The 13,209-nt window shown below is 45.3% G+C and overlaps 1 protein-coding gene across 1 annotated transcript in view; it reads left to right on the top strand.

Annotated features, from left to right (window-relative positions):
• SREK1IP1 (SREK1 interacting protein 1) overlaps nucleotides 1-13,209 on the top strand; it is a 78,734-nt gene that overhangs the window by 20,224 nt on the left and 45,301 nt on the right. The gene's annotated exons all lie outside the window — the stretch shown is intronic.

The raw sequence follows: 13,209 nt of genomic DNA, 5'->3' as shown, positions 1-13,209 counted from the left end.
CTCCGGCCAGAAGTGGCGACCCCTGCAATGTTGGCCGGTCTGTGGCTACTGCGCATGCACAGCCTGAAGCACGGTGAGGAGGCATGTGACCGACCGGCAAAGAGAAGCATGTGATCAGCTGATAGATTTGTAAGGCTCTGATTTGCTGGTCATGATCATGTGTTAAACCGGGAAGTCATCACGGCAAATCGGAAGCTTACAAATCTATCAGCTGATTGAACTGATCACATGCTGTTCTGTAAGTTCTCCTAAGCAGGGCCATCCCTAGTGATTAGGCGTTTTAGGTTGTAAGGTGTCCTGTGTACGCAGGTAGTGCCTGAAAGGAAACAGTCGCTCTAGGCTGGTAGTCTTTGTTATTTATGACTACCTCCGGTTTTTTGTTTTGGTTTTTGTGTTTTAAATTTGCCTGATGTGCTTTTTTTCTTTTCTTTTTTTTTTTATAAAGTGACTTTCTCCTTCTGCAAACTGCGGTGGAATTGTTAGACCTTACATGTCTGCACTGTGCTGTATTCACAATGTTTGGTTCTGAATGAGAAATGTTTTGGCAGGGTCTAAATATTCATGCATATTTTTATGCGGGGATGAATAATGAATGTAACGAATTATGCTCTGCCAGCGTTTGTGATAATTAAACCGCATTCAGCTTGCAATAACCATTCCAGAGTTTATATTTCTGGTCTTTTGGTTAGGTTACTTTTTTGTATTGCTTACAGCAGACCTCTAGGCTAGGTTCACATTGGGGCGTTGTATTTTGCTCCCTGTGCAACAGAACAAAAAAGTCACGGTGTATATGTGTCTGTACACAGTGTATATGCACACACAGGCACAAACAATATATACACACACTTTGTGCATAAAAATGTTATCGCTAGATTAATATGACCGACAAAGGGTAGCTATGAGTCATGTTTTCATTTTACAATCAGATTAAGCGCGATTAAGTGGTTAGCATTAGCATCCAGACACTTTTGAGTTTGAAAAACTGCTGCACAAACAACATTGACTAGAGTGCCCAATGGGATTTCTCTGCATGATATTTCAGTTTCTTGTCGTAGTGCAGCCAGCATAGGTGGCTTTCTATGGTACACCACATCCTTTAGTGTTCCCCACAAACCGATATCAAGGAACGTTAAATCTTGTGAACTGCTCATCCACATTAACTGCATGAATGGCCAATAGAATGGATGTGTAAAGCCCATTAAGATACGCTGGACCATTGACCATGCCCTGTTCAAAGAATGGTCCAGTTAAATGGCTGGATGGCAGTCCACACCAGACATTAAAGAGGAACTTCAGCCTAAACAAACATACTGTCATTAAGTTACATTAGTTATGTTAATTAAAATAGATAGGTAATATAATCTCTTACCCACCCTGTTTTAAAAGAACAGGCAAATGTTTGATTTCATGAGGGCAGCCATCTTTTGGTTGAAAGGAGGTGACAGGGAGCATGAGACACAGTTCCACCTGTCCTGTGTGATGATCACCCCTCCCAGTTGCTAGGCAACGTGAATAACAACATAGGAAATCCCTTCATGCTTTGCACAGCATCAGGGGAAAAAATCCCGGGCAGTTTTCTTTGATGGGTGGAGCTTAGCTAAAAATGATGCTTTGGAAAGAAAAACAAAGTTCTGATGCTGTGAAACTGTTAAAGAAACGCCAAGCCTTTTCAGTTCTGCTAAGTAGATTTTTAGTCCGGAGGTTCACTTTAAGCCTTGATAAATTGACTTTCTGCCGCCCATAAACATTACTATGATTCCTGTCCCAGTTAGGGCTGATTCACACTGCAAGAGCTTTTTAACCACTTGCCGACCGCTGACTTAAAAGCTGGGCCTAAAGGACCGCTGTCAGCCAATCGGCTGACCTGCGGCGGGGCGTGGTTATGCGGCGATCGCGTCACTGGTGACGCGATCGGCCGCCGGAAATAGGCTCCGCCCACCTGCCGCAGTAACCAGCTGTTCGGAAGCGCCGGCGGGTTATGAACCCCTCGATCGCCGCATGTAAAGCGTATAATACCCTTTGTAATGTATACAAAGCGTATTATACAGGCTGCCTCCTGCCCTGGTGGTCCCAGTGATCGAGAGAAACCAGGGCAGGCTGCAGCCACCCTAGTCTGTGCCCAAACACACTGATCTGCCCCCTCATCGCCCACAGCACCCATCAGACCCCCCCCCCTGCCCACCCCTCAGACCCCTGTTTGCACCCAATCACCCCCCTAATCACCCATCAATCACTCCCTGTCACTATCTGCCAATGCAATTTTTTTATTAGGTCCCAAATTGCCCCCTGGGGGCTCCTGGTCAGGCCCCCCCCTGTGTACTGTATACATCTAGTCTCCCCTGTAATCACACGCTGATCACCCCTTCACCACCTGTCACTGCCACCCATCAGATCAGACCCTAACCTGCCTCTTACGGGCATCTGATCACCCACCCACACCATCAGATCGCCCGCAGACCCACCCTCAGATCACCTCCAAACTGCATTGTTTACATCTGTTCTGCCATCTGATCACCCATCAATCACCCCGTCACCGCTACCCATCAGATCAGACCCCTATCTGCCCCTTGGGTACCCAATCACCCTCCAACACCCTCAGACCCCAGCCCAAATCGCCTCGCCAGTGCATTGCTTGCATCTATTCTCCCCTCTAATCACACCCTGATCACCTATCAATCACCTCGTCACCACCTGTCACTGCTACCCATCAGATCAGACCCTAAACTGCCCCCTGCGGGCACCTAAACTCTCAGATTGCCCTCAGACCACCCCTTATCACCTCCCCAGTGCAATATTTACATCTGTTCTCCCCTCTGATCACCCATCAATCACCCCGTCACCACCTGTCACTGCTACCCATCAGTTCACACCCTAATCTGACCCTTGGGCACCCAATCACCCGCCCCCACACCCTCAGAACGCCCTCAGACCCCAGCCCTGATCACCTCACCAGAGCATTGCTTGCATCTATTCTCCCCTCTAATCACACCCTGATCACCTATCAATTACCCTGTCACCCCCTGTCACCACCTGTCACTGCTACCCATCAGATCAGACCCTAAACTGCCCCGTGCGGGCACCCAAACACCCATCCACACCCTCAGATAGCCCCTCAGACCCCCTCTGATCAACTCGCCAGTGCATTGCGTGCAAATATTCTCCCCAGTGATCACCCATCAATCACCCCCTGTCACTGCTACCCATCAGATTAGGTCCTATTCTGCCCCCTGCGGGCTTCTGATCACCCGGCCAAACCCACACCCGCCCCACCGCAGTGACAAAATATTTTTTTTTTCTGTTCACTGCTGGTACGACTTAATTTTGGCTGAGACCAATCGTTATGCCACACAATACGCAACCGCCAATCCAAGAAGCTACTATGCCCAGCCTTTTCGGTGGAAGCCACTCCCAAGTTTTCGAACGTAACATTTTTTTGGGGCCTTATCCTTAACATGGGTTTAGTCAAAAAGAATGTATTGCGGTCTTATTGGTCTACGCACCCAATACATCACATGCCCCTGTTCTCTGCTGCTATGTCCAGGTCACGATTTGAGAACATCCTGCACTTCAGTGCCAATACAACTTGTCATCTAAGAGGCCACCCTGCTTATGACCGGTTCCACAAAATGTCCCCCCTCATAGACCACCTGTCCTCAAAATTTGCAGATGCTTATACCCCTGAATAGTCATTTTGAGGCATTTGGTTTCCAGAATACGCCTCACGGTTTTGGGCCCCTAAAATGCCAGGGCAGTATAGGAACCCCACAAGTGACCCCATTTTAGAAAGACACCCCAAGGTATTCTGTTAGGAGTATGGTGAGTTCATAGAAGATTTTATTTTTTGTCAAAAGTTAGCGGAAAAATGATTTTTGTTTTTTTCACAAAGTGTCATTTTCAACTAACTTGTAACAAAAAATAAAATCTTCTATGAACTCATCATACACCTAACAGAATACCTTGGGGTGTCTTCTTCAAAGGGCTTGATTCACAAAGCGGTGCTAACCTACTTAGCATGTCTAAAGTCTTTAGACATGCTAACCAGGGTGCTAAGTAGGTTAGCACCGGATTTCTCAATCAGATCGCGCGCTAACTTTGCGCGCGCAGACTCTTATGCGCGCTAAGTCCCATAGGCTTTCATGGGCACTTTGCGCGGTGCACCCTGCGCTCTGTGCAGTGCGCGCGTAAAGCTTTGCGCGCATAAAGTTTTGCGTACGAAAAGCTCGTTTAGACGTGCTAAGGGGGTTTTCACAGGCGTGCTAACAGTTAGCACCGCTTTGTGAATCAAGCCCAAAATGACCTGTTGGGCCCCTTAGCGCACCTAGGCTGCAAAAAAAAGTGTCACATGTGGTATCGCCGTACTCAGGAGAAGTAGTATAATGTGTTTTGGGGTGTAATTTTACACATACCCATGCTGGGTGGGAGAAATATCTCTGTAAATGAAATTTTTTTTTTTTTTTTTTTTTACACACAATTGTCCATTTACATGGATGTGTAAAAATACACCCCAAAACACATTATACTACTTCTCCTGAGTACGGCGATACCACATGTGACACTTTTTTGCAGCCTAGGTGCGCTAAGGGGCCCAACATCCTATTCACAGGTCATTTTAAAGCATTTGGTTTCTAGACTACTCACGGTTTAGGGCCCCTAAAATGCCAGGGCAGTATAGGAACCCCACAAGTGACCCCATTTTAGAAAGAAGACACCCCAAGGTATTCCGTTAGTTGTATGATGAGTTCATAGAAGAATTTTTTTTTTTTTTTGTCACAAGTTAGCGGAAAATGACACTTTGTGAAAAAAACAATAAAATCAATTTCTGCTACCTTGTGACAGAAAATAAAATCTTCTATGAACTCGTCATACTACTAACGGAATACCTTGGGGTGTCTTCTTTCTAAAATGGGCTAACTTGTGGGGTTCCTATACTGCCCTGGCATTTGAGGGGCCCTAAAGCGTGAGGAGTAGTCTAGAAACTAAATGCCTCAAAATGACCTGTGAAATCCTAAAGGTACTCATAGGACGTTGGGCCCCTTAGCGCAGTTAGGGTGCAAAAAAGTGCCACACATTTGGTATCGCCGTACTCAGGAGAAGTAGTATAATGTGGTTTGGGGTGTATTTTTACACATACCCATGCTGGGTGGGAGAAATCTCTCTGTAAATGGACAATTTTTTTATTTTTATTTTTATTTTAATTTATTTATTTATTTTTTACACACAATTGTCCATTTACAGAGATATTTCTCCCACCCAGCATGGGTATGTATAAAAATACACCCCAAAACACATTATACTACTTCTCCTGAGTACGGCAATACCACATGTGTGGCACTTTTTTGCACCCTAACTGCGCTAAGGGGCCCAAAGTCCAATGAGCATCTTTAGGCTTTACAGGGGTGTTTACAATTTAGCATCCCCCAAAATGCCAGGACAGTGAACACACCCCACAAATGACCCCATTTTGGAAAGTAGACACTTCAAGGTATTCAGAAAGGGGCATGGTGAATTCGTGTCAGATTTATTTATTTTTTTTTTTTTTGTCACCAAGGCCTCGATTTTATAAAGCATTACCTCATGCGGTAATGCTGAAAACAGCAGACTCTACCGACCACTTAGCAATGTGTCAATTCATAAAGGCTGTTACCGCATGAAAAGCTGGCACTATCGACCAGGGAGATAAATTACCGACTTGGCTGTAGTTACCTCCAACACATGTCAGTAAATTGTCAGCAAATGTCAATTCATAAAGCCTGCAACAAGCGGTAAGCGACATGTCTGATGAGGCGTTAACAAGTTACCGACACCTCTGATGAATGCAAAGTGCAGAGAGCTGAAGTCTGTTTGAGTCATCTGTGGAGAGAGCCAGAGAGCCATCTGTGTGAGTCATTTGAGCAGGCAGGGAAAGTCTGTGCGAGTCATCTATCTGAGTCATTTGTGGAGTCATTTCTGCAGGGCAAAAGAGAGAATCGCCACACTGCTCTACTCTCGCTCAATGGGCTGCGGTAATTTACAGACTTTCAAAGGCAGCTGGGAAAATCTTTATGAATTAGCACACAGACCGGGAGAATACCGAGTGCGGTATTTTCCCGACAAGTTTTTTTTTTTTTTTTATCGCACTGCTTTTTATGAATCGAGGCCAAAGTGTCATTTTCCCCTAACTTGTGCCAAAAAATAAAATCCTCTATGAACTCACCATGCCTCTTAAGCCTCATCTAGACGGAGCGATCCGGCGGCTCGACTCTTCCGCGTCCCTGCTCGCTTCGGATTCGATACCAGCTCGTCCCCGCCGGAGCACCTTTATCTTCCGCTCGATTCCCCGCTGTTGTCCGCTCGCGGAGAACGAGCGTTGAATCGGCCGTGGCGAGATTGGACCTGTCGGATCTTATCAATCGAGCCGCATCAGCGGCACGATTGTTGATAAGATACACCGGCACGTGATCGGCACGTGTAGACCCAACATAAGTGAATACTTTGGGATGTCTTCTTTCCAAAATGGGGTCATTTGGGGGGTATTTATACTAGCCTGGAATTCTAGCACCTCATGAAACATGACAGGTGGTCAGAAAAGTCAGAGATTCTTCACAATGGGAAAATTCACTTTTTGCACCATAGTTTGTAAACGCTATAATGGTGGCCACTAATGATACAATCTTTTTCATCCAATCTTACCATTTCTAGGTAATATAAGGTAACTGCCTAAATTATCCATTCAATATATTCACTCAATTTACCCTTATACTACATAGATTTGGTAAAATTGGATGAAAAAGATTGGATCATTAGTGGCCACCTTAACTTTCACCCAAACCAATAAATATACACTGAATGTTTTTTTTTGTTTAAATTAGACATGTAGCACAATAAATTTGGACAAAAATGTATATAGAAATTATACTTTGACCAATTTTATACTTTCACAAAGTTAAAAAAAAAACATCTTTTTTGGACAAAATTCATGTCTTTTTTGATTTTATCTAATAAAAACTAAAAATTGCAGCAGCAATCAAATAGCGCCAAAAGAAAGCTGTACTAGTGACAAGAAAAGGAGGGAAAATTCATTTAGGTGGTAGGTTGTATGACCGAGTAATAAACCGTGAAAGCTGCAGTGGTCTGAATGGGGAAAAAAAGGCTCTGGTCCTTAAGGGGCGAAAAGACTGTGGTCCTTATGTGGTTAAAGGGACACTTAAGCCAGACAAAAAATTAGTTTTACTCACTTGGGGCTTCTACCAGCCCCCTGCAGCAGTCCTGTGCCCTCGCAGCCACTCACTAATACTCTGGTCCCCCGCTGCCAGCTAGTTTCGTTTTTGCCGACAGGACTGGCCACGCGTAGCTTCCTCCGCATTCCTGACTGTAATTAACGCTATTACGGGCCGCAACGCGTACAAAGATACACGTTGCCGCAGTGGATAGACTGGCATCGCTGGACTCGTGCTGGAAACTGTCCAGAACTGATGCAGCTTGGGGGACAGAGGAGGCACAGAGAGAAACAGAGTGGGCACAGAGACACAAAGGGGGCAAGAGAGACCCAGAGGAGGCATGAAGAGGCAAAGGGGGCACAAGGAGAGACAGAGGGGGAATAAACAGGCACAGAGAAGGGAACTAAGCTTGATTTGAAGGATATCGTGAATCGAATCGAAATCGCAATTTCGGACAGAAATCGCTCAATTCAATTTTTTCCTAAAATCGTTCAGGCCTAACCTACGTATAGATATGCAGCAACGCGTATTTTTGTGCGCGTTGCGGTCCGCAATAGTGCTAATTGCAGTCAGGAATGCGGAGGAAGCTATGCGTGGCCAGTCCTGTCGGCAAATACGAAACTAGCTGGCAGCGGGGGACCAGAGTATTAGTGAGTGGCTGCGAGGGCACAGGACTGCTGCAGGGGGCTGGTAGAAGCCCCAGTGTCCCTTTAAAGAGAACCCAAGGCGGCATCAAAAACTAAAAATAGAACGTACTACCTGCTCTACGCCACCTCCCGGATCCATCTACGCTGCTCCACGCCTCTCACTGTGGCCCCGTTCATCCTCTGCAGCCCGTTTTTCCGCTGATCACTAGCAGAAGAATCCAGGCTTAGGGCTCTTTTCCACTATGAAATGCGATCGCGATTGCGATCGCGATTCCGATCGCGATCGCAATCGCGTTTCAATTTCCACCATGCGATTGCGATTGCGATTGAGCTACTATACTCATTATAGTCCAGCTCAATCGCATACAAAACGCGGCAGGACAACGATTGCGCTTTAACCAAAATCGCATCGCCATCGGATCGCACTAATGGAAATTGCTGCTGCAGTTTCCATTAGTTTAATGTACCTTGCGATTTGCGATCAGAAGCAAATCGCAAATCGCAGGCTAGTGGAAAAAGGCCCTTAGTTGATGATTGGAGGAGGCGGGGGAGCAAAGTGATTGACGGCTGGCAGGGCAAGAGGAGGCTAGCAACAATCAGAATGTCGCTATCTTTCAGGGGTGACAGCAGAGCCCAGGAGGGACTGACAGTGGCAGCAGGACACAGAGGCATGTAATTGGGCAGAGAACATGCGTCTGTGTCCTATAATCCAGGGCTGTGGAGTCGGTCCAAAAATCCACCGACTCCGACTCCGACTCCTCAGTTTAGGATTCCTCCGACTCCGACTCCACGACTCCGACTCCTCTAATTTGCATATTACAATTTTGTTGATTAAAAGTATGTAACATGAAATTCGTCTCATAACTGCCAACGCTTAGGAATTTTACAAGACAACTGAAGTGAGAAGGATATGTAGACTACTATATTTATTCCCTTTAGACTAAAACTAGTCCTTAGTAATAGTACTTGTAAAAGGTACAAACCGGAACAAAGAACATCTATCAGGCCCTAGGCAATGTAAGTGTGGGTACATGTAAGAATGATGTGCAGGTACTCTGCAGGGGAATGAGGAGATTGTAAACAGACAACACCTCTGTGTTCAATGTGCACAGCATTCTCAGTGGATTCCCTGCAGCTCTGTGAGGAGTGCATATGTAGAGTATAGTACTACTGTGTAACAAAGTAAACCTGAGACAGATGAAATTAAAGTTTTGTACATACCTGGGGCTTCCTCCAGCCGCCTTCAGGATAATCAGTCCCTCGTTGTCCTCCTCCACCACCTGGTTCTTCTGCTATGAGTCCAGGTACTTGAGCCAGTCTGGCGTAGTGCGCATGAACACACTCCACCGCTAGGAGCATACTACACCTGTGCAGCACTATTGCGCAGGTGCAGAATGTTCCTGGCTGTGGGAGTGGCATGCGGCCGGACTGCGCTGACTGGCTGAATTACCAGGACTCATAGCAGAAGATCCGGGTGGTGGAGGACAGTGAGGGACTGATTAGCCTGAAGGGGGCTGGAGGAAGCCCCAGGTATGTATAAAACTTTACTTTTCATCCGTCTCAGGTACCCTTTAATTTGTAGTCACCAAACCAAATTTTAATAACATATCAAATTATTTGATTTCAGTGCATACATTTGCATAAATCAGCATCAGTGCAGAATTATTTCCATCTCATTGACCATCTCTATTAGTGACACAGCTACACATCAGGCTTTATTCTTACAGCATAGATGTTATTTAGTATATATAAGAGATTCCTGTGTACTCATCATATATACAGTCACAATCAGATATGTATATCTGACCTTAACAATACGGGGACTGCTTTATTGAAGCAGCACAAGTAACTAATTTTTATTGGTTTATTTCATTTTTGTGGACTAAGCACAGCTATTACTGTATATATACATTATTTTTAATGACTATTATCTGAGAAATAGAACATTTTATCATATTTTCTATTTTAATTACAGTTACAAATTCATTAGGAGTCGGAGTCGGAGTCGGTGCATTTTTTCCCGACTCCGACTCCAGGCACCCAAAATTGCCCGACTCCACGACTCCACGACTCCGACTCTGACTCCACAGCCCTGCTATAATCTAAACTTAGTCCTCCTCAGGTACTCTTTAAGTGCTAATGATTTGAAAAGCTCTTGCTAATGCAATGTTATGGGAGATTTTTACAAAATTGCATCTCTCCAGTGAGATTACATACATAGGATTACATTAGCAAGAGCTTTTCAAATCACAAGCGGTTTGAAAAGCTCTTGTAGTGTGTGAACCAACCTTCACACTATTGGGTCGATTCATAAAGCATTACCACATTCGGTAATGCAGAAAACAGCTGACTTTACCGAACACTTAGGAAAATGTCAATTCATCAAAGCTGTTACAGCATGAAAAGCAGAAATTACTGAGCAGTGAGGTAAATTACCGACTTGTGCAGTAAATACCTCAACACATGTCAGTAAATGTCAATTCATAAAGATTAGAACAGGTGGTAATGGCACGAAACAATACCACCTGCTTTGAAGTGGTGATAAGAGAGCGAAGTCTATGCTGGACTGTGCTGGGAATAAAGTCTCACAATCAGAAGCGAGATCTCACCGCCCAGGCAGCAGCAGAGTGATTGGAACAAACCAGGCTTCCCCTGAATACCTTTGGCTGTGTGTGGCTGTTTAACCTCCTTTTTTTTTTTTTTTTTTTTTTTTCCTTCTGATTTTAAGATGTGTAGGAGCTGGAGGTGAACTTTACAAAGCATGGCATGTGTAAAGTTTCTTGAAGTTCTTCTAAGCTGTGGCAATTAAATAGATTAAAGGAATACTGTAAGGGGGTCGGGGGAAAATTAGCTGAACTTACCCGGGGCTTCTAATGGTCCCCCGCAGACATTCAGTGCCCGCACAGCCACTCACCGATGCTCCGGCCCCGTCTCCGGTTCACTTCTGGAATTTCAGACTTTAAAGTCTGAAAACCAATAGCCCTGCTTGGCCGTGTCCTCGCTCCCGCTGATGTCACCAGGAGCGTACTTCGCAGGCACAGACCATACTGGGCCTGCGCGATACACTCCTGGTGATGTCAGCGGGATTGAGGACACGGCAACGCAGGCGCAGTGGTTTTCAGACTTTAAAGTCTGAAATTCCAGAAGTGAACCGGAGGCGGGGCCGGAGCATCGGTGAGTGGCTGCGCAGGCACAGAATGTCTGTGGGGGACCATTAGAAGCCCCGGGTAAGTTCAACCTATTTCCCCCCCCCCCCCCCCCTACAGTATTCCTTTAAGAAAGGCTTACAGATTCAGGGCAAGCAGAGGCAGTATAACAAATCATGCACCTCTAAAGGGAAGTTGGGGTGCCTCTTATATTGTAATGCTGTCTCTGCACGGAGAACAGCAATGTAACAACATAGGCAGCTACTCTTCTGATGTTACTGACAGTTTTCTTCGGTAAATCACCGCACTTCTATCACAACTACGAAAATATTTATGAATTAGCACACAAAAGTCTAAAATACCGAATGCTGTATTTTCCCGACCAGATTTTTTTCCTCAGCACAGCCTTTCATGAATTGACCCCATTGTCTGACAGACTTTTGTGGTGTGTGGGTTAAATGTTGCGGTACCATATCCAAGAAACTTGTTTGCTTTGTGACCCCTCCCACATCTTTGCTTATGCCTGTCACTCACAATGTCATCAGTTTCAAATTCATTACAAATGAGGGCAGTTGTTAACCGTGTTGGTGCTTCTGTCCCAAACTCTCGTTGACATTTCCGTTCTCACTCATATTTTGAAATTTAAAGTACCAAAATGAACTTGTCGCTCAAAAATTGTGACATTTTCTGTCAGGCTACATTCATAATGGTGCAGTGCAGCATTTATGTGACGTTCACAGTGCAGCCGGTCCGTATAATGGCATGTGGCATAACGACGCACTGCAAAACGTGCACATTTTAACTAGGGCTGTGGAGTTGGAGCAATTTTTTGGATACCTGGAGTCGGAATTGGTGGTTTCAGAAACTGAGAGGTTGGAGTAAGATGATATTTGTACCGACTCCACAGCCCTGACGTTATCAGGGAAGCATGCTTTTTTCATTGATGGTATGCTTCACTGTATGTGACTCAACACAGGGATAATGTGTGTCGTGACTTTCCTGTTCCATTGTGTTGCTTTCTGCTGTTCCAGGGCTGCAACGCAATATCCACTGTGAACCTAGCCTTATGCTGGGAATACATGGGTAGATTATGCGTCGGAATCGAGCCAACGCTTCCCCGCGGCCGCCCGGATCTATTCCCGCTCGTCACCGCAGGCACTTACTTATCGCCGCTTCGTTTTTTTCTTTTGTCCTGCCTGCCGGTATCGAGCGCGGACTCGATCCGGCAGGCAATCGGACCAGTCGGAAATTATCAATCGAGCCATCAGTGGCTCGATTGATAACAAGTATCCACCTGTGTATGCCCAGCATTATGCTGGGAATACACCATACAATTGTCTTAGGTTTTCTGTTAGAATGCATAATTAGATTATTTTCTGTAGAGAATGGTCATTGTACTCTGTTTATCGCCTGCTGTGTAGAACAATGCCTAATTGCTCGGCAGATAGATGGTAAGATAGATAAATTTCCAATATGTTGAACTGTATCTATCTGGCAGGTAAATCTAACAGAAAAACACTTTTCTGCAAGAGGTGGGGCTAAGCTCCGGTAGGGATTCAAGGGAAAAAGATCCAGCAATTTGTTACTTTTATCACTTCATGCTCCCTTCTCCAAGGCATAATCTAATGTTGGAAAAATGCAATGCCCCCTGCGCTCTCAGAGAAGGGATTTCCCTAGTACCAGTACTCAACAGATAGCCACGGCGGGCTGAGTGCAAAAGGTTTCAAGTGTCAGTGGAATCAAGCCTCAGCGGACTGAAACAGTACTTCGCTTCTTATGAACTGGTGCTAGCCGAGAACATCTGTCCGTATAAAGTCTATTGCTTCTTTGGATGTTGTCACTCCAGAACTTGCCGCGTTCCTTCCGCAGATCAAGCTGGCTCTCTCTCCCAGGTCCTGTCACATGATCACGCAGACAGCATCTGCTGGCACAGTTTCCTGTCTACGGAAAGCGAGAGGAGACAAAAAGGTGGAGACACAATAGTGCAGACTGCTCCCAAAGTTGGAAACTGTACAATTAAAAAGGTGCACTCATGGAAACTTTACTTGTTTAATAGCACATAGGTGTAGTCCCAACCCAGGTTTCGGCGTAAGCCTTTGTCAGAGGATCGGGACTACACCTATTTTTATGTGCTATGAGTAAACTTTCCATGAGTGTGACTTTTTATTGCGCAGTTTCTATAGCAATAGACCCTGAACAAGCATACAGCAGAGCAGGTGT

Source organism: Hyperolius riggenbachi, chromosome 1 (genome assembly GCF_040937935.1).
Source record: "Hyperolius riggenbachi isolate aHypRig1 chromosome 1, aHypRig1.pri, whole genome shotgun sequence".
Taxonomy (NCBI): Eukaryota; Metazoa; Chordata; class Amphibia; order Anura; family Hyperoliidae; genus Hyperolius; species Hyperolius riggenbachi.
Note: the sequence above shows the minus strand (reverse complement) of the source record. Positions and strands in the feature narration are given on the sequence as shown.